This window comes from Passer domesticus, chromosome 4, assembly GCF_036417665.1.
Source record: "Passer domesticus isolate bPasDom1 chromosome 4, bPasDom1.hap1, whole genome shotgun sequence".
Lineage (NCBI taxonomy): Eukaryota > Metazoa > Chordata > Aves > Passeriformes > Passeridae > Passer > Passer domesticus.
The window spans coordinates 49,520,979-49,545,801 of NC_087477.1; the positions used below are offsets into that span (position 1 = coordinate 49,520,979).

At 35.0% G+C, this 24,823-nt stretch overlaps 1 long non-coding RNA gene across 1 annotated transcript; it reads right to left on the reverse strand.

Moving 5' to 3' along the window:
• Positions 1-836: 836 nt before the first annotated feature.
• Positions 837-19,981, reverse strand: LOC135299183 (uncharacterized). Its single transcript, XR_010361225.1, has 4 exons — positions 19,025-19,981; positions 14,062-14,182; positions 10,749-10,911; positions 837-7,831 (listed from the first exon to the last, which is right to left on the reverse strand). It is a non-coding gene; the product is annotated as an uncharacterized LOC135299183 (long non-coding RNA).
• Between the last annotated feature and the right edge of the window lie 4,842 nt (positions 19,982-24,823).

Consider the following 24,823-nt stretch of genomic DNA (forward strand, 5'->3'; position numbering starts at 1 on the left):
CATATTTTATATAATAAAGAAAATAAGTTAAAAACTGGTTCTTACGAGTCAGATATGAAGCAATATTTTTAAACCACATTTTTCTAGGTATCTAAATCTGAAAAAGGCAGAATGTTCTTCTGCCAGTTAATACTTATCCCATTATTCCCTTGTTATTCTGAATAATTGTACACCCTATATTCAGACTATTTACACTATATCTCATGAAATAAAATTACCTGGCAGTATATTAAAGCCTTAGCTATAAGTCTGCCATGTAAACAGAGACCATCTAGGAATTCAAAATTCCATCAAGCTTCCCACTTAGTAACACTGGTGAACCTATTTTATTTGGAAAATATTTCTGCTTTTTTTCCTCTGATTACTCATTCTTTCATCAGGGTCTTGTCATTTGAATAAATTTTGGTCAATCACAATAATTTATTTTTTAAGTTCACTTTCAATGAAGACTTGCATGAACAAGCTCTTAGGTAGAAAGCAATTAAATGAATATGCACAGAATAAATGGTGAGAATATACAAGCATTATTAAGTAAAGAAACCAAGCCACATCCAATAGTGTGTAAATAATATTCAGTGTTTGTAAAGCTTCATGATTTTTGACCAAATGGAACAAAACAATAGAAAAATGGATGCATCTCAATACAGTATGGTAAATAAGAGATAAAATTTATATACATTTCACTATACTTAATGTATATAGAGTTACTATATTTGTTTTCTAAAACAGCTTCCCTATTTTTTTAAAGAAAGGCACACTTCAAATGGAAATGCAGACATATGTGAATACAAGTAACAAAAATAACTTTATTGGCTCTTTTTTAAGCCTCTGTTTGCTAGGAAGTGGCCAAGAATACTTGAAGATTTATTACTCTATTGTCTAAATGAAGGTGCTTGTGCACAATTAATAATCTCTGTGTCATTCAGTCTCCATTTTCAGGACCTATGTTTTCATGCTTCAAATGCCAAAAGTATGAGAACTTAGTCCAGAATTTGTTATGTTAAATGAGTGAACATGCAAAGTTATTTCCAGCTAAAATCTATCACAATGTATCATTCTATCACAACAAGAAAGCAATCACTGTACAAAAATTCTTTTTCATAATGTTTCAAAATTGCATCCTTTGCTGAGAAAATGTATGCAATAGCAAAATATTTTTATCATACTTTTTAAAATGGAAATATAAATGTTTTACATTATTATTATTTTCTCTTCAGTCATTCTTTTGCTCTTCTCTCCCCTTTTAGGTTAAGTTTTTCTACCTATCACTAATTTGAATCAGTCTTAGAAACTATCCATAGGTATCCTCTGATTGAAAATTTTGTCTCAGATCACATAACCATTCAGTATGTGTATACAAATGTGTCTCGGGCATGAAAGCTAAGAGAAGGCTGTTACATTATTCATTTCATTTCTCAACCACAAAGATGATGCTTTGAAGAAAACTCTGTGGATGCTGAGAGTGTGCAAACTACTCTGCATAGTTACATGCCCATGCCCTCATGAGCATAATAAAACACTACTAGGCAAGTTAAAGTGGACTGTTTACGTGCTTTTTATAATGTAAAATCTATTTTTTTCCACAATATAAAAAGGTTTCTTAGAAGAAAACCTCAAGAAGCAAGGGTGTTTTGACATCAAAATATTTCCATCAGGAGTATGCATACTGTCAAAGAGAAATAGTGAGCTGCAAGCCTCCATGCTGGGAGCCTTGTGTGCCTTGGGTTCTCTGAAGAGCTGCAACTCAAAGTGTTTCTTCTGAGAGCCTCTCTCTACCAGAAGAATGCAAAGAAAAATCAGCACTAGTATCCCTTCTGTGGGAGCAGCTGCTCAGATGTCCAGTTATGCTGCCATGAGCCACAAAAATCAAAAGTACAAGATTATTAGCAATACTTCTCTCTATTTAAAATGGGCCTTCCTTTGTTCAGTTTAATTCTGTTCTCTTCTTCCATCTGAGTTTTAAACAAAGTTTGGGAAACAAGAGCAAAAGCCAAAACTAAACTGAATCCAAAGAGATAATAATCTTTCTTTCTTCATGTTAACTCTGATGGATGTGACAAAGTTCCTTTCTCAGCCCATGTAAAGTCAATAAAAGATTCTACTGACTAGAATTGATCAAGCTTTAATAAAAATTGGTAGTTAATTAGATCCTGAGTTTTTCTTGTAATTCAGAGTGGTTTTGCATTTTATTACAAAGAAATCAGAAGATATAAATCCACTTGTTCTTAATCACTGAAAGAAGGGACTGATTATCACCCCGTGTCAATATTTATTTAGGTGATTAAAAACCCCAGAATTGTGACATTTGCTGCTCAGTTTACCAGCTCCCACCCTTGTAATGGGCAATCAGCTCTCAATTAGTACTTTCTTGGCATTTTAAAATATTCATCTGGAAGTGTCTGCATATTTGCTTGTGCACATACTGCATAGAAAGTGATCTTGTCCTCACTAACTCTGATATTGATTTGGGGTAATACTAGTCAAACAAATCAGAGTTTGCTGTTAAAGGAAAAGAATTGCATTTTGCTCCCATGGAAATCAATCAGCTTGCTTTCTGTTGTGAAGTAGTACATGTAGGTCTGGACTTGAATGAAAAAAGATAAACAAACCTGTTTAAATCTATGCTTGGAGTTCTAAAGAATGAACATTATTTCCTATAGGAACCATTAGATATATCTAGAATAGAAAATCTTACTATTGTCCTTCTATTTTATATTGCAATGTGTTTAGAAAAGCCCAACTGTGCTTATAAAATAATGTAATTCATGCAGACCTCAGATGTAGTTGCAGGATATTTATGAGTACAACGGTAATTTTTCTACCTGTGCCAATGTATATTTTGCTAAATCTTTTTAGGTCACTTTTAGCGTAAGCTTTTATTAAAATCCAGCAGCTGAAAATGAACTGTTTTCTTTTAATGTGTTTATTTTTCTATATCAATCATAGTTTGCACATCCAACACAATGTGACAGGCACTAAGGCAGATATGTTTATTAAGGCATTCACACTGGCTTAATACAAGGTAATGTTCTGTTCAGAACCAGAATTGACATGGCATGGTAGATCATAAGAGACCATATCAATACATTCAGCTCATAGGCATGAAAAGGTAATTTCAAGAGAAATGTTTTTTCATGTTTGAGCTGTGTTCCTTGTTTTCCAAAGCATACTTTAATTGGACTATTGGATCACTGGAATAACAGTTCAAAGACAGGTTCTGCTGCTATTTGTAAGGAACCATACTTTACAGACAATTGTTTAGCGTTCAAAAGCAGAGTACTACTTTTCATGAATGAGCTGATTAGTAATATGCCCACCAAATTACATATTGATAATTTTTCTCCTCTGCCTCCCCACAGACATGCTTGAGGGTGAGGTTTTGATTCTTGTTAGTCAAAGTACATGGCCATCTACACAACAGCAAACAATCTGCTCCACATAGACCAGTGGAGTAGTCCCATAGTCCCACACAACAGGAAGGGGAAACACAAGAGAAATTCTGAGTCATTATTCATTTCCTGGTGTACTCACAGACTGTATATATCTCATTATGCCCTTGCTCAGGGTGGATCAGAGAAATACAATTTAGACACAAATATTATTGAATGCGATTAAATGAGTACAGTGGCAGTCAGTACTTAAATGAAACAATTACAGCCTTCTGCATACAAGTTTGAAGTCCATCCTTTGAACTCATTAGAAGAAAATCCTACAAATACTTGCTTTGGATTTTTTTAAATAATCAAATTAAAAGAGAACCAGCATGTAGGTTTCTTTACTGTTGTTAAGTGAAACTCAAGTTAAAATAGTTTGGTTTGTAAGAGAGCAGTACATAGGATATCATAATCACAGAAGGGTGCCATTTGAAATTGAGCATTATTTGGATATAATAAAAATTAGCTTATAGGTGTTTTTAATATCATTATTGAACCCTCATGTAAAAAAGGTTCCCAGAAGAACGTTGCACACTAGCGTAGTACAATAGTATGCATGAGAAGTCAAGAACAGGCCAGACAAGAAAACTTGTCAGGTAAGGAAAGGCATAAAATCATGTTGGATATGGTGCATTTTTAACTCTACAACTTCTACAAAACTGCAGTGGGATTCCAGACTGGAGAGGCCAGACTGCCCATCTTTCCAAAGGACACAGGGTATCCTATTTCTGTACTGAGTGAGATTGAAAGAAACTCTCACGGTTAACTGCAAACTATCACATTCTAATGCAGGATCAGGCAAAAAAGAGAGAAGATAAGTAGTATATTCTCACATGGGATTATTGTTAGGTACATAAAGGAGTGTGGACATTTCAACTCCATCTTTGGAGTACTTCCATGTGTGTTCCATCCATTCTGCATAGGATGTCAGCTGATGTTGTAATTCCTTGTCAAATACTCTCACATGAACTAGATGACACACAGAGAGCTTGGATTGAAAATTTTTTTCATCATACAAAGGTGACATGCAATCTTGTAGCAGATTTTTCTATATTTGGCTCACATCTATAGATGTCTAATTTTGAGGATTAACTGGCTTTAAAGACCAGGTTACTTTTTGACTAGTACCTTGACTTAATAAGAACTGCTGCTGAGTAAAATCCAGTTCTTTGTAAACTAGCACTAGCAGTTCCCTTTCAATACTGGATGTCTGAACAATGCTTATACTATTTATACTCCAAAAAGAGAAGTCTCAAACAAAAAAAATGCTGACAGATAGATTAATGATTTTTTTCCCCTGGAAACAGAATTCCACATTTTTCAAATATATTTGAATTATTACTGTACTTTTTCATATTTGTATACATTTCTATAGAGAAAAAAGAAATGTCAATGAAAAGAAACTAGACATACTGAATGAAAATGTCACAAAAAAAGAAGTCATATATCAAATTTATATATATATATACACATGTGATTCAGATCAGTCCACAAAAGTTATTTTCAAAGATATTAGTCTTAGACCTTATATAATAAGTCAGTTAAAATGATACTTTAGAAATAAGAATTTAACCCAAAAAATGCAACATATTTTTTATTTTTAAAGAGATTTACAAAATTTGTAGGAAGCATTTGGAAGAGAGACAGAAAATGTAGCTTCCAAAAGAAAAAGGTTAAATGTCTAAAGAAAAAATTATTCTCATACAACAAAATAATAGGTTCTGCTTTCAGTTACAATCACTAGAGGAATAGTGAATTTCCTGAGCTATGAGTGATATGGCAGTCAGGATCAAATTTGTTATACTCAATAACAAGACTGGTTTTGCCTTTCATATGGTTTTGGAGAAGAGATTTACATGTTCTCATTATCTTGCAACACTCATGAGAAAGCAGAGAGCAAGCAGTATCTCCCCACAGTTTATATGAGGAAAAGGTTTCCGATTATCATAATGATCTCTTGAATCTTTTTAATCCTCTGTTAAAAGGAGCAAGACAGCTGCATTTGAAGCCCTTCTTCCAGCTGTGTATTACTCAGCTGTTGGTTTTTCATGGAATTTGGGAACTGGTGTAATTAGACTGAAGGGAATTGGGTCATGCTTATCAATTAACTCTGCTAATGGAGCTGTTGTGTCTAAATGATCTTTTTGGGCATTTGTGTAAACATTTTCTCTTGGTAGTTCTCTGCTCTCCACTTCTTTAAAGAATGGATTGGCAGCTCCTTCCACCATCTACAGTCCATGCTTATCAACCTTTAAGTTAGATATATAAGAATACAATTTCTTTATTAATTAACAGATTAAATAATAATATGACAAGAGATGGATAAGGTGATCTCAGAAAGCAGATTACGAATTTACATTAGTGCAGACTGGACATCAGCATTTGAGACATTAGGAATTCTATACTATTAATTACTTTTCCAATTGGAACTTGATTTACTTGCCAATGAAATATAATCCAACCATTGTATCACAGTTTTTAATACTGATAATTTATATTGCAGTTTGATTTGGAAGGTTTGAACATGGAAGGAGCTAAGCCTTGATTTAGTAGAGTTAACAGAATTCAGTACTTTACACAATCTGGCCAGAGAAAGCAAACTTTATAGTTGTTGTTTATGAGGGCAGCACAAGAAGGGCCAGAAGCTGTTAAAAGAATGAAAAATATTTGAAAACAAATAGGCTATTTTGCAAATAATTAAAGTAAACAGTTCTATTAGAAGTAGCAACATGGAGTAATATGCTGTAAGACTAATGAGAAAACATTCTTTTTCTTGATCTACTAGAGAAACAAGATAAGGTATTTCAATTCTCTTCTACCTGATATTATCTTCTTTAGAGCTCTGTCCCTCAGTATATTTTATATAGTGCTTAATAGGACAGTTCCTTAATCCTAATCACAACCACCAGTTCTGAATTCTGTCTTTCTCAAGAAAGAGATTTAAGCATACAGAAATGACCAAAATTAAGTCACAATAAAAACCTGTTGCTGCCAAAGACCAAAGTGCCTGATTCCCTGAGTACTGCAGTATTTGAGCTGTGCTCACAGCAATTATACGGCAGGCTCTTGTTCAAATCCAGAGCTGATATGCTAGAGATTAACTCCTAATTTCCATGTAAACCTGGTATCATTCAGGAAACAATCACTATGGAAATCCAGAATCCAGATCTAGCCAGCATTTTAAGATCACACCTAGCACACACTGACAGCAGTAACCTACTTCTGAGCTCATTTATCACTGCTTTATGTCTGGAGAGAAACAAGGAACATGATCACAGACCTCATGAGAAGTAAGGAAATCAGAGCCTGCAGCTTCAGTTGTCAAGATCCTGATGCTCAGATCTCTGCCTCCCACCCGATCCCTACTTTTGACTTTCACCAATCTGTTCTTCACAGGGCATATCTGCACTCAGGTTTTAGTTTAGACCTATAGTACACTGTTCATGTAAACCTCTTCATCAGCCCTACTTATTGAATCAGACAACTAAATTTCCTTCCTTTCAGAGGATGCTTAACTGGAAAATTCAGTCCCACTGCCATCAAATGTACTTTGTGGTAGGTTTTTATAGGAAGCAACTACCACTGGAGAATCACCCCTTATTCCTCCCAGTTCCCTTTATCTTGTTCTGTACATTTTAATTTGGCCTAGAGAACATCAAAACACGCAAAAAAAAAGTTGCAGCAAAATTGACAACAATTATGTAAGTATTCAGTAAACATTATTCCATAACACACCAACCAATCAGAGTGCAGAATTTGTATATATTTAGCATACTACCAATCATTGGTGATGGCATCAGAAACAAGAACATCCAGCAGAGATTTAGAGAAAATCTTCACAAAAACTACGTATCACTAAAGAAACAGCATGGTTTAACCTTGTCTTCATCATCATCTTCGTCCTTCATCATCACTGTCTGCTGCATACTTTCTCTACAGAATGAGCTTCTCCCCTTAGAGGTGATGTGTGTCTTCAGCTACAGATCTCACTATGGAACCTTTATGCCTGCAAGCCTATGTAAGTCTGGCTTAACATCTTCTGTGCAATGCTGTTCTCTCCTCCTGTGAGCCCTGTCTTTCATGTTGCTTTCTGCTGCTTTCTTTCCACCTACTAAAATACTTGAGTGCTCTGGTCTTAGAAAAAAAAAAATAACAAGAGAAAAAAAAAGATGAGACACCAGTGAATTCTTCTCACTCTGCTAAAGCAAAATCCTACAGTTCACCTCCATCAATGAGTACAGTTATATATATTGATTAAAGACCATAAAATCTTTTCCTGCTATTTTCTCATTGTGAAGAAGGTGTTTACCACCCACAGTGTTCTTATAGTGCAAGGGATTCTCTTCAATTCTTGAATCCTTCTAGACATGCTTTGAATAGCTTCTTCTCTTCTTGAGCTAGAGGACAGAATGGTGACATGGAAAAGGAAGATAAGGCTCCTCTGGAATAGCTCAGATTCTGTCTGCCTGGCCCATAAAAGTCTAGGAACTCTTGTATTTCCTTTCCCATGGTCATAAACTCTGGAGAGAATGTGGAACTTGTGTCAAAGGGGAAGCCTACTTATTTAATGAGTTATGTTGCTTATCCTTATTCAAGAATTTGTCTGAATCAGACGATTGCTATCAGAAACATCCTCCTCTGCTAAGAATCACAGGGGTATTTTCATCTGGTAGGCCTTGTTTGAGATGGGGAAAATCCTAATTTAAAACTTCCTGGACTCTTATTCTTCTTTGTCTCCTCTATACCATCCTGGCTCTCAGGCAGTTATGGCAAGGGCTTATATTTCAGTGCTGGAAAAGTCCACCTTCAAACTGAGATGTGTAATGACATTCCAAGGATGTTGACAAAGAGCTGGAAGTTATAGCAAAAACAGAAGGACAAGAAACAAACTGCTAGACAGAAAAGGCAATTTAAAAGCCAACTAGAAAGCAAGATAGAGCAATGGATGAGTAGAGAGTTAACACTTTCTCTGACTGATTCTTCTGCCTCTGTCTCTGACACTGCAACTAGCAAGACAGTCCTTTCTCTGAGTGCACTGATTGCCACTAAACCACAATAAAATAAGAAGAAAAAGCAGTTCAACTTACCAAAGTTGGTTGTACAAACATTCTCTTCCCCTCTATTCCTGGGAAAGTAGCTATTATGGATGGCAATGTATGGGTCACTATTCCCTTAGGGACGCTGCATACTTGCAAGAGAGACTGGTTTTATACTGGCAGTATACTGGCAGTATTTAGCATTTGTCTGCATTTGGATAGATTCCAGTCATTGTTCAGTTTTGAATAAGTGTTAGGGCATTGGGTATGTAATGGAGTATTTTTATAATATGCTTTGTGAATATGAGCCTATTTTTTGGTGATTTATATATGTGTTTTAATTTTTTATTGACCATAAAATTAATGTAGATAAATGAAATTTAAATTCAGCATATAAACAAAAGTTACTACAGTAAAGTTTACTAAATCCCAGCCTAGGGTCAATATTTTCATGTGAATTTGTTAACTAGTTATTACTAGTTATACAAAAGTATCTTGCATTATCACTCTTATCTTCAGCAAGTTTGAATGACATAATTAATTGGCTATTCTGAGCAAAGGTAATAAGAAATGCTTGCTTAGTGCCAAGAATTCTTGTCAAAATGTGATTTGACAACAGTTAATTGTGACCCTTACAAGACCCAGAGTTGCAATGCAACTTATCAACAGTTATTAAATATCAGGCATCAAAACTGGCATTTTTCTGGGATGAACCTTTATATCCTTTTCTAGACCCAGGATTGTTTTTATTTCACCTGCCAGTTCCAGTGCAAATTTCCATCTCAACTCTTTTGCTCTTTGCTACTCTGAGGAATATATATGCACCAAATAAAAGTATTTATCAAAAAATCTGTATAAATTACTGGAATTTTACACAAAAGGAAAGCCATATATTAGGATAATCAGAAATATCTCAGTTCAACATTTTGTGTTTTAATCCTTACACAAACTAGTAAATTCTAAATTAAATATTCAAAAACTGGAACAAAATCTAAATCCAGTCTTGACTTGATACACATGAATAACTAAATGGCTTATGTAATTATCTCAAAAGCAGGCACTGTAAACACAAGCATTTAAATGTTTACACTGAAAAAGCAGAAATACTGTAACACATAAAAATCAGTACGTGTAAGTCCAAGACACAATTATCAGTAAGTGTATGTAGAAAAATAAGAGATTTCTTTCATCTGGGATCAAAGACTGTGGATTGCATGGTTATGAAAGGTTGTTACTAGAGGACAGAGTGTCAGATTTTTTATTGCTTAACCAGGAAAACCAGTGACAATTGGCTAAGGCATACGATCTCTTAAATCTCTTAGGTCTTCATGTTTTGTTCCCTCTGGAAATAATGTTCTTGTTATTGGTACTATTATCTACAAACTATTATTTCTTTATGATCACACATAAAGTCTTCATCAGGGAAAGTCAATTTATAGCAAACACCAGTAAGAAATGAAGAACAGACTATAAAATTACTATATGTAACAAAATCAGAAGACGAACTTGGATTTTTTTTCCAAAGTAAAAGAATTTTAGTACTGGCACTGTAGAAATGTTAACAAATATCTATACATATCAGAGACAACCTAGAAAACACACTGGCTAGAGTTCTTTAATTTTAATAGTAGTGTTATTCTGATAAAGGTTGGATTTTTTGTGGTTATTGGGTTTTTTTAACATATCACTTGGCCCAAAATAACACAAAAGCTTACTGCAAATTCACAGAATGTAAACTTCAAACCCTCTGCATCTGGAGAACAGCATGTTTTAACTCAGCTAAACCCAGAAATTTTGTATAATTGGCTGAAATACTGCTAAATTTTGACCAACTTGAAATGTCATGGTGACAAAAAAAAAGGAGAAAAATTGCAAAAAATTCTTATTTTGTATTATTGTCTTTGCCTTCAACTTTCCCACTTTGCTAAAAAATAAATCCCACATTCTTCCAAGAGTACCATTTTCTTACAGCACTTTTCAGGGATAGTATGATGTATAGAGAATATATTACAGCTGTGTCCCTGATATTTTTCCTTTTAGTTTTTGATAAAGACTATGTCCATGCCATTCCCATGGGCTATTCTAGTATAAGTATGCTTATAAGCACCCCTCCATAAAATGACCTTTCTTCATTCACACAGCAGACCTTCTAGGATTTGTTCCAGTTCCAACCCTCCTGCAATACAACTATCACAACCTTATTGTACAGTACAACATAAGCAGCTTTACCTTACCCCACCATAACCAAAGTGGTGACAATTCTGGCCCAGGACAGTACCTCCGCAGCAGCATCTTGGCAGATAACACCCTTCATGAGGCCGAGTGCACTGAGTCTGTCTTCACAGGGCTGGCCTGATGCAAGATCTCCATCACACACACACCAGCGTTTCCTGTCCTGGACTCTACAGAGCTTAAGAACACAGTGGTGTAGAGCAGGACACCTACAAGGACCAAGCAGGAAAAAATTCCTTTCTTAGCTTATGTAGGAGGGTAAGAGTAGAAGAACTTGGAAACTGAATCAGGAGACACACATTTTATTCACACTAAAAGTAAGGGATATGCTTTACTGTTTTCAGGCTAAAATGCAACTCTATGCAACTCTAGATACATTACTTTGTTGTACTGAAATATATTTTACAATTTACTGTGAATGTGAATGATGCATACTACAAATCAACAAAGCTTAAGAAGAACAAAACCTTAAAACCAGCCTCCAATGAAATGTTTTCCAAGTTTTTTTTTCCAAATGTTTCCCAATGTTTTCTAATTTTTTTTCCAGTATACTGCAGTTCTTAAAAAAAAAACAGTAACAAAAACACCCCCACACCAAAACAACAACAAAAAACCCCCAAACCAAACAAGGAACAAGGTGAAGCGACCTTGTCTCCTTCCTCTGGGATAGTCTGAAATTAGATGGCTTCGGAGTATTGGGCTCTTGTTCCCTAAACATGAAGATACTTTTTCAGACAAGAGCAATGGGAAAGAGTCTTGTCATCTATTGCCAATCGGTGAACAGTATTTGACCTTCAACAACACTGATTTTACTACCACTCATTCTGTTTTACTGATGCTGGTGGATCAATTAAAGTTTCAGATTGTGCCCAGTAAAGTAAACACTGACTTGAAAACCCATAAAATATATTAAAAATGCAAGGGCACACACCTTTATTTTAAACCAAAGTGGACATGTAAAGTTATGGCTTTACTTTCTAGGAGTTTTTAAATTATTAACTTGACCAAAAAAATCTGCTTTCTAAAGCATTTCAAAATATTTTGGAACAAGTTCACCTCTATAAACAAGAGTTTCATCAGCTTTTCTGTATTATCCCAGTTTATTCTAGACGTGTATTAAATTATCTACAGATTTGGAATAACTCAGACAGGCAGAATGATGTTGTGAGAACAACTGCACCTCAAAATACAGCTAACAGAACTTACTACAGCATCCAGTCTGAGCAGGCAGCTTATTTAGTCCCTCAGGACTGACAGTCTGCTAGTTCATGTAAGCATACTATCTTATGGAGCAAAAAACCTAGCACAATGAATGTCAAAGATTTTAGATGTTATACCACAAAATTTCACAAGCTATGCTTTGTTTGGCAGGTGTAATTTTCTTAAAAAACTGCTGCATAACTAACAGCTTTTAAAATTACTTTGTCTCACTTGTAGGCTGTAAACAACTGAAAAATGAATACAATACCATGTAGAAAATAGGTACATAAGTCAGCCAGTTTTAAAATATCACACCCATAAGAGTATTTGTTTTGTTAGTACATGCAGCATGAGATTCTGGAATAAGTGTCTCTTTTCCTTGCACAGAACTCTATTTGCCACCCTAAGGGTGTATGAAACATGTACTTTCTGACTCTCTGTGAGGAAAAAAAGAAAAGAATGCTTTCCATATAAGTAATAGGGAAGGAAACCTTATTCTTTCTAGTGTTTGTTTAGCAGCTGAACTTCAAACATTCTCTGAAAAGCAAACAACTCCAGGAAAAGGACAATTGAAACACAACAAGCATGTTGAACACATGAAAAGTTTGAACTGCAACTGCACATTAAATAACAGGTTAACAATGATGGGAACCAAATACATAGTTAAAAATCCAAGATAAAGGGAGGAACCAAATTACACATGTTCATGACAAGTGTTAATTCTTCTACTGATAATTTTGTAGGGTTCCTGTTCCTGTTTTATACACTCTAGAATGAGAAATTTCTTCTTTAAGCAATGGGGAATCATGAAGCATCAATTTCACAGAGTTTATTATTTTAACATCTTTATATGAAACAAATAGCCGATGAAAATATCTGCATTTTAAAGAAAACTATTTTAGTAAAGATATATGAGAAAGTCAGTAAATAACAAATATCTTGGGTGCTACTTCTTTAGCCTATAACAAATAACAAAAATGTCTCATTGCCCGGAAATAATGCATTACTACATTGGAAAAAACAAAGCAAGAGCTCCCTCTATGCAACTCTAGATACATTACTTTGTTGTACTGAAATATATTTTACAATTTACTGTGAATGATGCATACTACAAATCAACAAAATTATTCAAAACAATCAGAGTTCTGAGCAGAAGACTGAACTATTTTTTACCCCAATACAAATAGACAAGAATTACAGGCTAAAACACGTAAGATTTTTACACTACACGAGTTGTTAGGAAGTTACAAGACTGGAATTTCAGATGAAGCACAAGAACACTTCTACTTGAAAGTAAGTTAACCGACACTAATAAGAAACATCCAAGGAAGTTTATTTTTATTGCTACAGTCAGATAACAGTAGAATTTACCATTCTCAGCTGTTTTCCCTACATCTCTGTTGAAAGCTTCTGCTCCCACAGCAGGAACAACTCCTGAACTATCACAGATGGTTCACTATCTCACCCAGATCACCAGCACAAATTATATTGATGCTACTTAGGATTACTTTAATATCCCGAGTACTAAACAGCAGTAGTTCAGAACTTGTTTCATGTGTGGTTGCTCCTGCTACAGGAGCAGTAATCTCCAAGAGAATGAATACCAAGTAGACAAACAATAATTGCCTCAGCCAAATGAACTGTAAACACTTGTGTTTGCAAATTAAATTTCTGAACACAAAGGTGATTCTTTAGTGATGTAATGCAGAAATGGGAATTCTTGCAACATTTCCACGCTATCTTTGCAAGCATTCTTCTGCCTTATACAAACATTTCTTAGAGCTAATTGTAATTTTTCACAGAACTTTGGCAGATAGCCCTGCAACCAAAGGGGAAAAAAGCTTTTTTTTGCATGAAAAATAATCAATAATGCATGATGGTAGTGGGCACTGTTAACATATAGTTGCTGCAGACATTACTTACTGCCTTGAAGCAGTATAAAATTATTCTGAATGTCATTGCATGTTCTATAATAAGAAAAAGCCATCCCTTGCTCATCTTGTCCTTTTAGAAACAAAATATTTGCCAGCATGCTTCAAATTTAAGTTAGAAAATTACTTTCTGTCCTGAAGTTTGTGACAGTTTTATTTTAATGTGCTCTGAGATAGATACAATCAATATAAAAGGTAACTAAGGTGTTAACAGCATGAAAGTCTTACTGTTCATTTTGAGGTTTCCTCCTCTTCTCCTCAGTGGCCAGGCTGACAAGTATTTTGCACAGAGAAAGGAGAACAATGAGTGCCGGTAGCTTACTGACTTCACAAATTCTTTTCTCATACCCTGAGGAAAGAACAAATTTTCTTTAACTTCAGAATCACTTGTTATCTGGCAGAAATACTTATTGCCTGTCTGTCAAAACTTCCATCAGAATGTGTCACTTTGACCAGAGCACTCTTTTCTTGTCAAACTATGCTGTTGAGACAATTCCAACCTAATTGCTGAAGACATCAACCAAGACTACGCTAAGAATTTTCAAACACAGGCCAGCCTAAGAAAGCTGCTTCAGGAGTCTTACAATTTATTCATAAGAAAGACGGTAACCAGCCTGAGTAATATGACTAGAGATTTCTGCCATGGTTACATTTTGTACAGTACATTCCTCTCCCAAAGGATACCTTGTCAGAGGCTTGGTGCTTCTAGAATTAACAAACAACTTATTCAGATCTTCACAGCAGAAGTTTACTGCTGGGGTGTTCATGAGTCTCTAATTTATACTCTGGCTTTGTGGAACTCTTTATGTTGACATGTCCACAGCCCTGGATGTTGGTACTGCCCATCCAAATAACCTACTGGAAAATATCACTGGAGTGGGGTTTCCGGATAATTAGAAATGTGTCATAAGAATTCAGACTTCATAGTATGGAAGGTACTCCTCTAGACATTACTAATGATTCCAGAGTTTTAATACCAAAAAATTAGATTTGAAATATATATGTAATGATCTGGTTATGATTATAGGACAGGTAGGCATACTTTTGATAACTATAATTTGCACAGCATTACTAACATGCTAGAAATCAGAGGAAATTGGCAATTCTTTGCAGGTTTTCTGGCTTTCTGAGACCGTGCAGTAGTATCTTCACTGCCTCTGTGAGATTAATTACACTAAATTTACTTGTGATGTGATCACACAGTTATTTGGGCTGATAGGCCTAGCAAAATAATATCAATCTTCCAAACCAACGGCAGAAGCAGCATGAAGAGGGACAGCCAACATAGTTGAATCTTCCTTGGCTGCCAGAATGGTGGGAGGTAGACCACTGGCACCTGCTGCCTGTTAGAGGAAGTCACTTTTAATTTTTTTGACTAAAAGAATAACAATTTACTCTAGGATCTAAAAGTGTATACTGGGAAATTCTATTCAATAATGAAACTTTTGGAAGAAGTCTATTGTGTTGATTCATCTATTCTGATAAAGGACATCTTAATACTGAATTGTATCTTTTGTTAATATTTAATGTGAATCAGGCAACACCAGTGTGAATTTGCATTCATAATTCCTTTCTGAAAAGATAATTTGACATGCCCTCCTTTTTCACTTCGCTATGTATTCAGCTTTAGTTGCAAAGATCATTTACTGTGCTAATGCCTTTCCCCTTCAAAACTGTCTGTGCTTGCCATGTCTCATGATGAATACCCATTTGTAAACAAAGTAGTGATGCATTATTATAGCTGAAGGGCATTGTTTTACCTGGATGTAAATTCATCATTTTTTAATGCATCGCAGCTTGATGCTTGATATCTCATCAAGCACTTTGAAAGCTTTGTTGACACAGATTGATGATCCAAACAATTAACTTAATAATGGCATCAGCAACTGGAGGTTAGTATTAGCCAGAGAAAGAGCAGACCAAGTTCTTCCCTAGTGTATGCCTAATAAAGTCAAAGGAGGTATGTTTGGGAGCTATTTATTGCAAACAATTTATTTTATCCCTTTTTTTCATTTTCTGAGCTAATTTTCACAGTCTAGCTATGCTGCATTAAGTACTCTGTGGGCAACAAATGGAAGCATTTTTTTAAACAGGTTCTAAACTTTATAAATAAGTCTCCTTTGTCAGAGTAGTTTCAAAAAAGCTAATAATTTGTGAATATTCTGTTAGAGCTCAACTGGAGATAGCTACTTCCCAGCTGTTAGCTACTACATGTCACCTGAAACATGGTGTATATATGGAGATGTGGTAACTACTATGTACATACTTCTGGTCTGCTCTAATGTATAGTAAAATGACATTTTTTGTTCTTTATTGTTCTTTATTCTTTGACATTTCTGTTCTTTATTGTTTTTATAACTTGTCTAACTAGAAAAGCTTTCCCATTCTACCACTATCTATCTCAGTGCATCTCTGTGTGGACCTGGGAATCCACTGATGAATATATGAAATCATTTAAATTCCGACTGAACAAGTAATAATTGTCTTAAGGAAGAGCTGCTGTGGATTTGGTGGATTCTAGAAGACTGCAACCTCATTATTATATCCCTTGTCATCAATTTTTCAGATAACAATCTATCAGAAAACTCAGCATCTAACAGAATTCAAAATAATAACCCTTGAAACTAGGGAACTTAGTTCTGTGATTGTTTACCAGGGAGTCTAATGTCTTGTGCCAACTGATGTAATTGTACCTGGCAAACAGTGCATGGGAACTGCCAGTTTCAAACTGGAGACTGACAGATGAGTGGCTTTTCTTTCTGAAGTAAGCCAGGTGCTTGGAGTTAGATGTAAAGGGCTTAGGTATTGCCTTGAAGCTAAGCTGTTTCATCCTCTCTTTGATAGTAATAAATGAGAGAAATTCATGAGTCAGATGACTATAAAAGTAACCTGGATCCAAAGACGACACCTGCCACCATCTGTCTGCCTCCTTTTTTTTTCCTGGTTTTTTAAGTTTTTGTCATTTTTTATAACATGGATAATTTCTACATCCTCATCATTCCCTTCCTCTACCAGAGTTTTTTAAACTCAGATTTGGAACAAATTCTTCAGATATTTCACAGCAGTTGATATGTCTTTAATGGTACAGTTAGTGTTCCCATATTAACACAAATCCTTTTCCATTTGTACATCTGGCACCACACAAAAAGTCTGAGTTCTTAGCTAAGTATCTTCCTACTTATGATTGTATGATTACATCCAGACAATTACTTATACTTGCCAGGTCTGTTGCATGCATCAGTGATCTAGCAGTTGTAATTTACTTGCAGGAACAAAAAATGTATGTTAGATGTCAAGGTACTTTTCACTACCTTAGGAATACAGTTGTTAACAAAGTAAGACAAGCACTGCTAACCATTTCTTTCTTCATCTTCGTATTAAGATGCTGGGTATGCTCAATATCAGCTTGTTTTTGAGAGAAGCAAAAATCAGATTAAAATATTTCTAAAGAAAGAGATTGTTGGAGATGAAATAACATGCAAATAAAGATGATGATACTCCATATAGTATGCATTTATTTGCTTAAGTCTAATGCATTAAAAAAATAAATCTGCGAAATGGGGGATGATCAGGGCTAAAGAAGAGGAACTACCAGGTAAATTGGAGGTTGAATTGTGCTCCTAAAGTTAATAATATAATATAATATGAAATAATATAATATAAAATTATAAGCTGTAGGGAAAACAAGAATGCATACACAAGCTTGCATTTTAAATTAATTTCTCTGAAATCTTTCAGTTCTAGATTAAATTATTTTCTACTGCTAATGACTTCTTAAAAGCAGTGAATCTAAGCTGAATCTTAAGAAGTAAATGGGAACACATCTTTATCTTCTTTTATAATCTAAGAGTAAAGGCTCATTCAAGAAAACAGTCTTTAAGTTAAAAGAGAATATTTTTAAGAAGCACATAATTAATGTGTCGAACTCCCCACCACAAGATAACAATGATAGCAGCAGACAGAAAAGGCATGTAATTTAATGAATGTTGTTACACTAGACAGAATATTAAAATATATTTTCATAGATGTAAAGCAATTAGAGAATTGCTAGTCATATCAGATTTTTTGACAAAGCAAAAAAAGCATGGAAATGAAAGTGAAATAATACTAAATCCCCTTATTCAAACATTACTGTTATTACAGCTGTTATGCAAAACAGATTGTGCACCACAACTCAGCTTCTGAAGGCTTGAACTTTTATTGTGCATCTTTTAGTTAAGATCTCTCCCCACCCTTCAACCCTATTCATTTTCTAAGAAAAATGTGTACATCTTGGATTTTTTCCAGTCAGTTCTACTGTGTATAGTAGCCTGGTGAAGATTTGTAAAGAGTGAATGAATAAGATAAAGTGGTGTCTTTGACAGGCAAAATTAATGTTGTGATGCATGGTCTGGAACGCACAACTCTTCTAAACAACAAAAAATATTTTCTTCAGACATTGCTCAAAATGAATTAATTAACAGAAGTAGAACAGCTAAATATTTCATACACTAGCTAAATAATTTTTCCCACATAAACCTTTCCCTTCTTAGTTTGGTGAAAATGCATTGTCCCTTTTAAAGAAGGTTAAGTGTGTACATAGGTGTGTGCCCAGCCCTCAACCAGATTGCTGCAGCCCAAGCACTGCCAGTTGGGAGGGTATGTTTTACAGCCTGGGCTGTAAATAATCTCCTTTTTCCATGAGATATGTGATGAAAATTGTAGATTATCTTAAAATGTCCTAAAGGTATACTGACGTCAAAGTCACTAAAAAAAAAAAAAAAAATTATCAGTTTATTAAAATTCTTAAATATGAGTACTCTAACATTGACAAAGAGATATCACACAATGTGAAAAGTTAGTTTCAAGCTCAGCTTAACTGAATTTTTTTTTTTTTTAATTAATGGATGCCACCCCTGTGTGATTTATTTCAACTTTGCTGGAGTATTTGATGTTGGCCACCATCAGCTCCTTCAGACTAATAGATAAATAGGGTTTGGCATAACAATTCCTGTGACAGACTAGCCTCTTTATTTCTGTGGCTTGCTGTTCTAAGATTAGTGCAGGTGTGTTGATAAGCTTCTATTCTGGTTTGAAAGCAAAACCAGTGAGAGACTCCAAGTCAGAAAATACAATTTATGAGGAAAAGAGGAAAAAACCCAAATAAATGCAATAATACAAAGAAAAACCACTGACAGAGTCAAAATACAACCTGACACCCTGCTAGTTAGGGTGGTGGCAGCAGTCCAGATGAAATGGTCTTATTGAAGTGGTGATCCCATAGAAAAGATCTGGTGGTTCTTGTCCTCTGGAAACCAGTGGGTAAGAGCAGCTGTTCCTCTGGGAATCCAGTGGAAAGACTACCTGCTCTGTCCCAAACCCCAGATTATATCCAGGTGGGGATGCTTAGCTCCTTCCCCCTGGGCAGAGCACTTCACAACGGGCTGTCATCAGTCTAATGAGTCACGCAGTGGATCCTTGCTTGCCTGTTAAACAGAAATGGCTCCTGGAGGGAGTTATCTCCGAGTCATGTGGCAAGACATAGATGGGAGATAAGGGAAAAAATATGCTCCTCCTGATTTCAGCAGCTCTTGAGGATGGGAATAGAATACATCTTTATATTTTAACCTAGGACAGCTTCTCAGTAGATGCTCATTAGGAAACCTGTCTTTTCTGTGTATAGAATCAAGAAAAGGAAGTACATGAATGGTACATCTACTTTTAGGCTAACACACTTAAGGACAAAGTTACTTCTTCATTTTAAAAGTAACTAGGTTTAAACAAAGCTAGATGTGTCACTCGTAAATTACATATAGGTTATTTTAATAGTGATTTCTATTAGCACAAAAATTGAAATTTTCAATACAGGACTATGCAGATGAAAAGCACTATATTGATTTATACAATGTATTGTAAAAACTTTTAACAAAAATTTGGAATTAAAATGTCTGCTACTAGTTTACCCTGAGAAGTCACCAGTAGTACAAAACATATTATGCCATTTTATAGACAGAGCTATAATGAAAACATTGCTAAAGCAATGAGACTTGCCAACTACTGCAGAGACTCAGGAGAAATTATTTAACAGATGTTTCCCACATCAAACAGATACTTATCCCTCTCTGATTACCATGATCTTGAAAGTTCATTACTTGATTCAATGATCAACACCTCTTCATCAGTCCCATTAAAAAAATAAAAATAAAAAAAAGAATTATTGCAATAGGTTTTTCCTTCCACACAGCAGCTGATAAAATACATTATGGCCTTAATTCCCTTATGGTAAAGTTGTATTACAGCATTGCTGTGTTCATGGCATAATTAGGATCCCGTCAGCACATCAGTCATACACTGATGAATACACATCTCATTTCCTTTGCCATTTTAAAAGCCACTATCCTCACTGTGACTAGTGACTACTGTACTACAAGCCGACATGCATACTTTAAAATTTCCACTGCTGTCCTCCAGGACTATTTATTATTATTTAATGCAAACTTAGTTCAAAGAGCTTCCTTCAACATCTATTATTTATTATTTTTAAATGTCCCTAACACACAATGCACTGAATAATGTTACATCTGGATAGCCTCTTTCTTTAGCTGGAAATTTCATTGTTAGACATTGTTTAGACAGCTATGAAGCAGCGATATCAAACCCTTTCTAGAGTAGGTAGTTATCACCTAAAGAAAAAAATTTAGCAGCTTATACCCTGACTGCAATTAGCAAGAAAATAAGTTTGAGATACTAAACAAGACTGGAAATATGAAGGGTCAAATGAACACTGAACAAAACATCCAGTTCTATTTGTTTCATCTTCTTTAATTTATAGAAATCTTCAAACCTAGGACACACTAATAATATTTTTATATCTAAAACATATATACTTTATTTTTAAATAACTCGCTCAGCTCACAAAACATACATTGACATATGACATACATGTATGACACCAGTGTGCAGTGAAGTGCACTCATTTTTGCACACAAAATGCCTTGAAATGAGCTGTAGCAAACACACACTGAAAATAAATTATTGCCAAGGAAATGTGAGAGGTCCCTTGATTTTTGACATTATTAGAAATGTTTAGAATTATGTTTTAGTTTTTGTCAAATTTTATACCTCTTCAGTTTTCACTGATTTTCATAAGGAAAATAAACCAGCTCAATTTAAGTGTTCTACTGCTTTTAATTTCCTTTAATATTTATCCTGTTAGTATGAATAATAACTCAGATACTTCAAATGGCATGACTTATTTTTTGCTATACAGCCCACGCTATAGTTTTTTATGAGTGGGATGAAAGTAACCGGCACCTTCAGCCAAGAAAAATTACTTCTTAAACTGAAAGAAAATCTTTATAATAAGTATTTTAATTCAATTAAAGTTTTTTTCATAGGTGAGTCAGGAGTAATAATTCAATTAAATAAAATTTTTCAGCATAGATGCGGCACAAAAAAACCAAACCCCTTGATCATCAATAAATATTTCTTTATAGTAAGTAATCTAATTTAGTCTGGAACACAAGAGAGACCAAATCACTGAATAACCAAATAATTCCAGCAAAACTGTTTTTAAAATTATATCCTGGACAACAATGAAATCGAACATCTGAACTTAGCTTAGCAGCTTAAAACCTACACTTCAAAAAATATCACCTTGCCTACCTCTTCCACATAAATCATAAAGTGCCACCTTGCCTGTGCAGCCCTTACTTTCTCGACTGCTAAAAATTGCTGGCATCATTAACTCACTTCATATTATGCTATTTCTCTTTCTGCCGAACCTGTCATCACCTCATTTTCTCCTGCATCCCCCGGTTTGACAGATGCACTTGCAGTAATACTTTCCTAGTTTTTGACTTATTCAGATTCTGCTATATTGCCAGCTTCCTCCTGAGAGCGCTGCTGGATCAGGAGCCTGCTTCCTTCGCTTGCACGTAGAACTAAAGCAGAGCTCCAAGCACCACAAGAACTGCAGCACTGAGCCCTACAGTTAGCCTGCTTATTTCCAACTTAACACATGCTGTGCAGATTTATCCGTGATTTACAGAAACAAGGGACTTTTCCAAGGGATGCATAAAGCCCACATTACTGTGGTCTAGACATCTCTGTCTCATTGACAGGCAGAGGGAACATGTCTTACCTATACACATCCCACACAGATCATTACACATGAACTACATTCACAGCTTCTGAAAAATCAAGCAGATTTTTATTCTATGTTGTTTGTACGTGTCTCAATTTTAGAGCTGGTTATTATAGTTATTCTTTTGCAAACTTTACGATACCTTGTATAAAACTGGCACATAAATGTTTCATTTTTCTTTTAAACATAATTTTTAAACAGGAAACTATAGTGGTGATTGCAGCATGGATAGATTGATATGGAACCCTATCAAAATCATGACACTGCTGATACAAAATTATTTCAGTAAGGAATTTAAGGATATTTAATTAAAAAACCCACACCACTGTTTCTAGAAAATCTTATAATCAAATAAGTTTTGTGACATTGTTAGACCATATGCAATTTTGCATATCTAAAAGCTACTCATAAAAATATGAAGTAAATTAATCCACCTGAAAAATCTAAAGAAGTAGTTACCAGTATCAAGTTGGGGCACCTGTAGAGGGGTCTGACAAATTCTAGTAATCTCCTTTCACTTCAATACTTTACAATTGGTCAAAAATTACTGTACTGATAAAAGGTAAACTGATATTGACAGTTAAATGTATAGGGTAGATGTTGTCTCTGAAGATCACTGTAGTTTACTCTTTTGCTCAAGTAAGAACCAAACTGCACCTTTTCTACTACCTTGCCTCTCACCCTTGCTAAAAAGGAAACCCTGTATCTTATGTAGCTGTTACTTCTCTCAAGCTGCTGAGGGTTTCATTGCATCTAAACAGTGTTTCAATGTGTGGCTCATATAAAAGTATAAACAATCACAATCTGTAAAATAACACAAACATGGCTGCAGACAAAGACAAACTGTCTTCATAAATTGTTCTTATCTTCTTTATACATGTCTTTGTTTTTAGTCTGCATTTATTTCTAGTCTAGCTAGGATCCCAGAATTATTTCTGCCAATTCAATTAATGGTCTGTTTACTCCCTCTTCCAGATCATTAATGAAGATGTTAAATAAAACCAGCTTTAACACTAATCCCAGGGTGCCTTGGCAGACATTTCTCCTCACAACATAATTCATCATACCCTTTGTTTGGAGATTACTTGGATGATATAGATGATGTAAAAGAATGCTGCCCACCTGCTTGGATATGTTATCCACAGGGAACATATTACACCAATTACAGGAGAAATTCATTGACTTTTTTTGCTCCTTGCTGCAAGCCAGAAAATGAAGAGTATTGACAAGGCTCTAGAGAAGAGCTCTAAACTTTTTTGTTCCTGATACCTGAGAGACAGTTCAGCAACCAGATAACTGAAAATGCTCTTTACAGAAGCACATTCCTACTTTTTGAAAAGAAGGCTTACTAGTTAATGCAGGTAGAGAGATGCAAATTCCCAGGTTAAAGAAAAAAAAATACTCAAACCATCAACTTCTAAAACAAAGCAACATATTTTATGAAAGTGCTCCCAAACAAGAGCATATTAAGCTGAAAATCATCTTCCTTTGAATCTTTGATAGCAAATTCTATTTAGCTGAAGTTGAACTGCATTTAAATTTCTTTGTACAGAGACTTCTACAGACACAGAATTCTCTGGATAATTTCCCAACCCAGGTGGTGATCTTATGTGGTAAGCAACAATATTACATAGTAACAGCTGCTTTTCAGCGGTTGAATCTCCTGGTGTCAATTTCCTTGCTGGCAAGTCAGCATACAAATGGTTAAAGCAAGGTCTTTCCCCCTCTGAAAAAATAAATAAAAATTAAGACATTTAGTGGTCATTGTGAGTTTCAACAGCTTTTATTCTATTTGTATAAATAATCCCTATAGTTCGTGTTATATAATCTCTACAGTGGAAGCCAAGTGGAAGTTTCCCACTATTACAAAAAGAGCCCAGGTGCTCTGCATTTTAAAACAGCAGTCTCCTTAAACCCAAGAGTCTCCTTAAACCCAAGCTGGTATTCTTACTGTGTCATTTCCTGATTCAGATATTATTTAATCCTATTTACGGATATAAATCCTACAAATGTGTTTCTGTAGTGCAGTAAAAGACTTTGTTTTATTTTATGAAGTTCTTTCAGTTTTCTTCATCAGATTCTATTTAGTATTAGCCAACATTATTTTTTCCCTAGTTACTCCAATGTCTAAAACCTTCTAAAGTAATGACACTTTTATTTGCTGATTTATATAGCCTCTTTTTTAATTTTTCATTAGATCTGACTTAAAAATGGGCAATAGAACAGGTACAGTCCACAGCTGCCTGTAAACGGCCCTCTTATCTGTGATGGTCCACACTAAATAAAAATCTCACCATTATCACCATAAATCTGCATGAGGGAACTAAAGCCAAAGGCTGAAATACAGAGAGAGTTCAAAATACCTGACCGCAAAAGGAATAAATCATTCACAGTATTGCAATGTTGCCAACCCTTACACTGAAAAAGTGCATCCTAAAGAAAGGTTTTGTCCTTTTTGAACTTTCCAGTACTCCTGTCAAACCTCTTCCTCCTCAAGTTCTGTCAAGGTTATACTCAGCCAAATAACCTTGTTGCCAAAGCAACCTTCTCCCCACTTCACAAAACATCAGAAAGTTTTTTGCACAGAAGCCCACCTCTTACTGCTGTAGCAGTTTAATCAGCAATTGTTTTTGACAGTCCTCTGCCAACAGCACTTAGATACAATATTTCATTATCAGGAGGGGAAAAAATAAATGAAGTCTGAGTTGGCAGCATGTGCACCGTACAATTTGCAATTTGTTTGAGTAACAAGAGAATTTCACACAGAATTCAAAACCACAGCAAGTGCAATCTAGCTGATGAAGAACGTAGACCTTAGACCCACAGGAAACAAGCAGATTGGAGGAAACCTCTGCTCAACTAGAC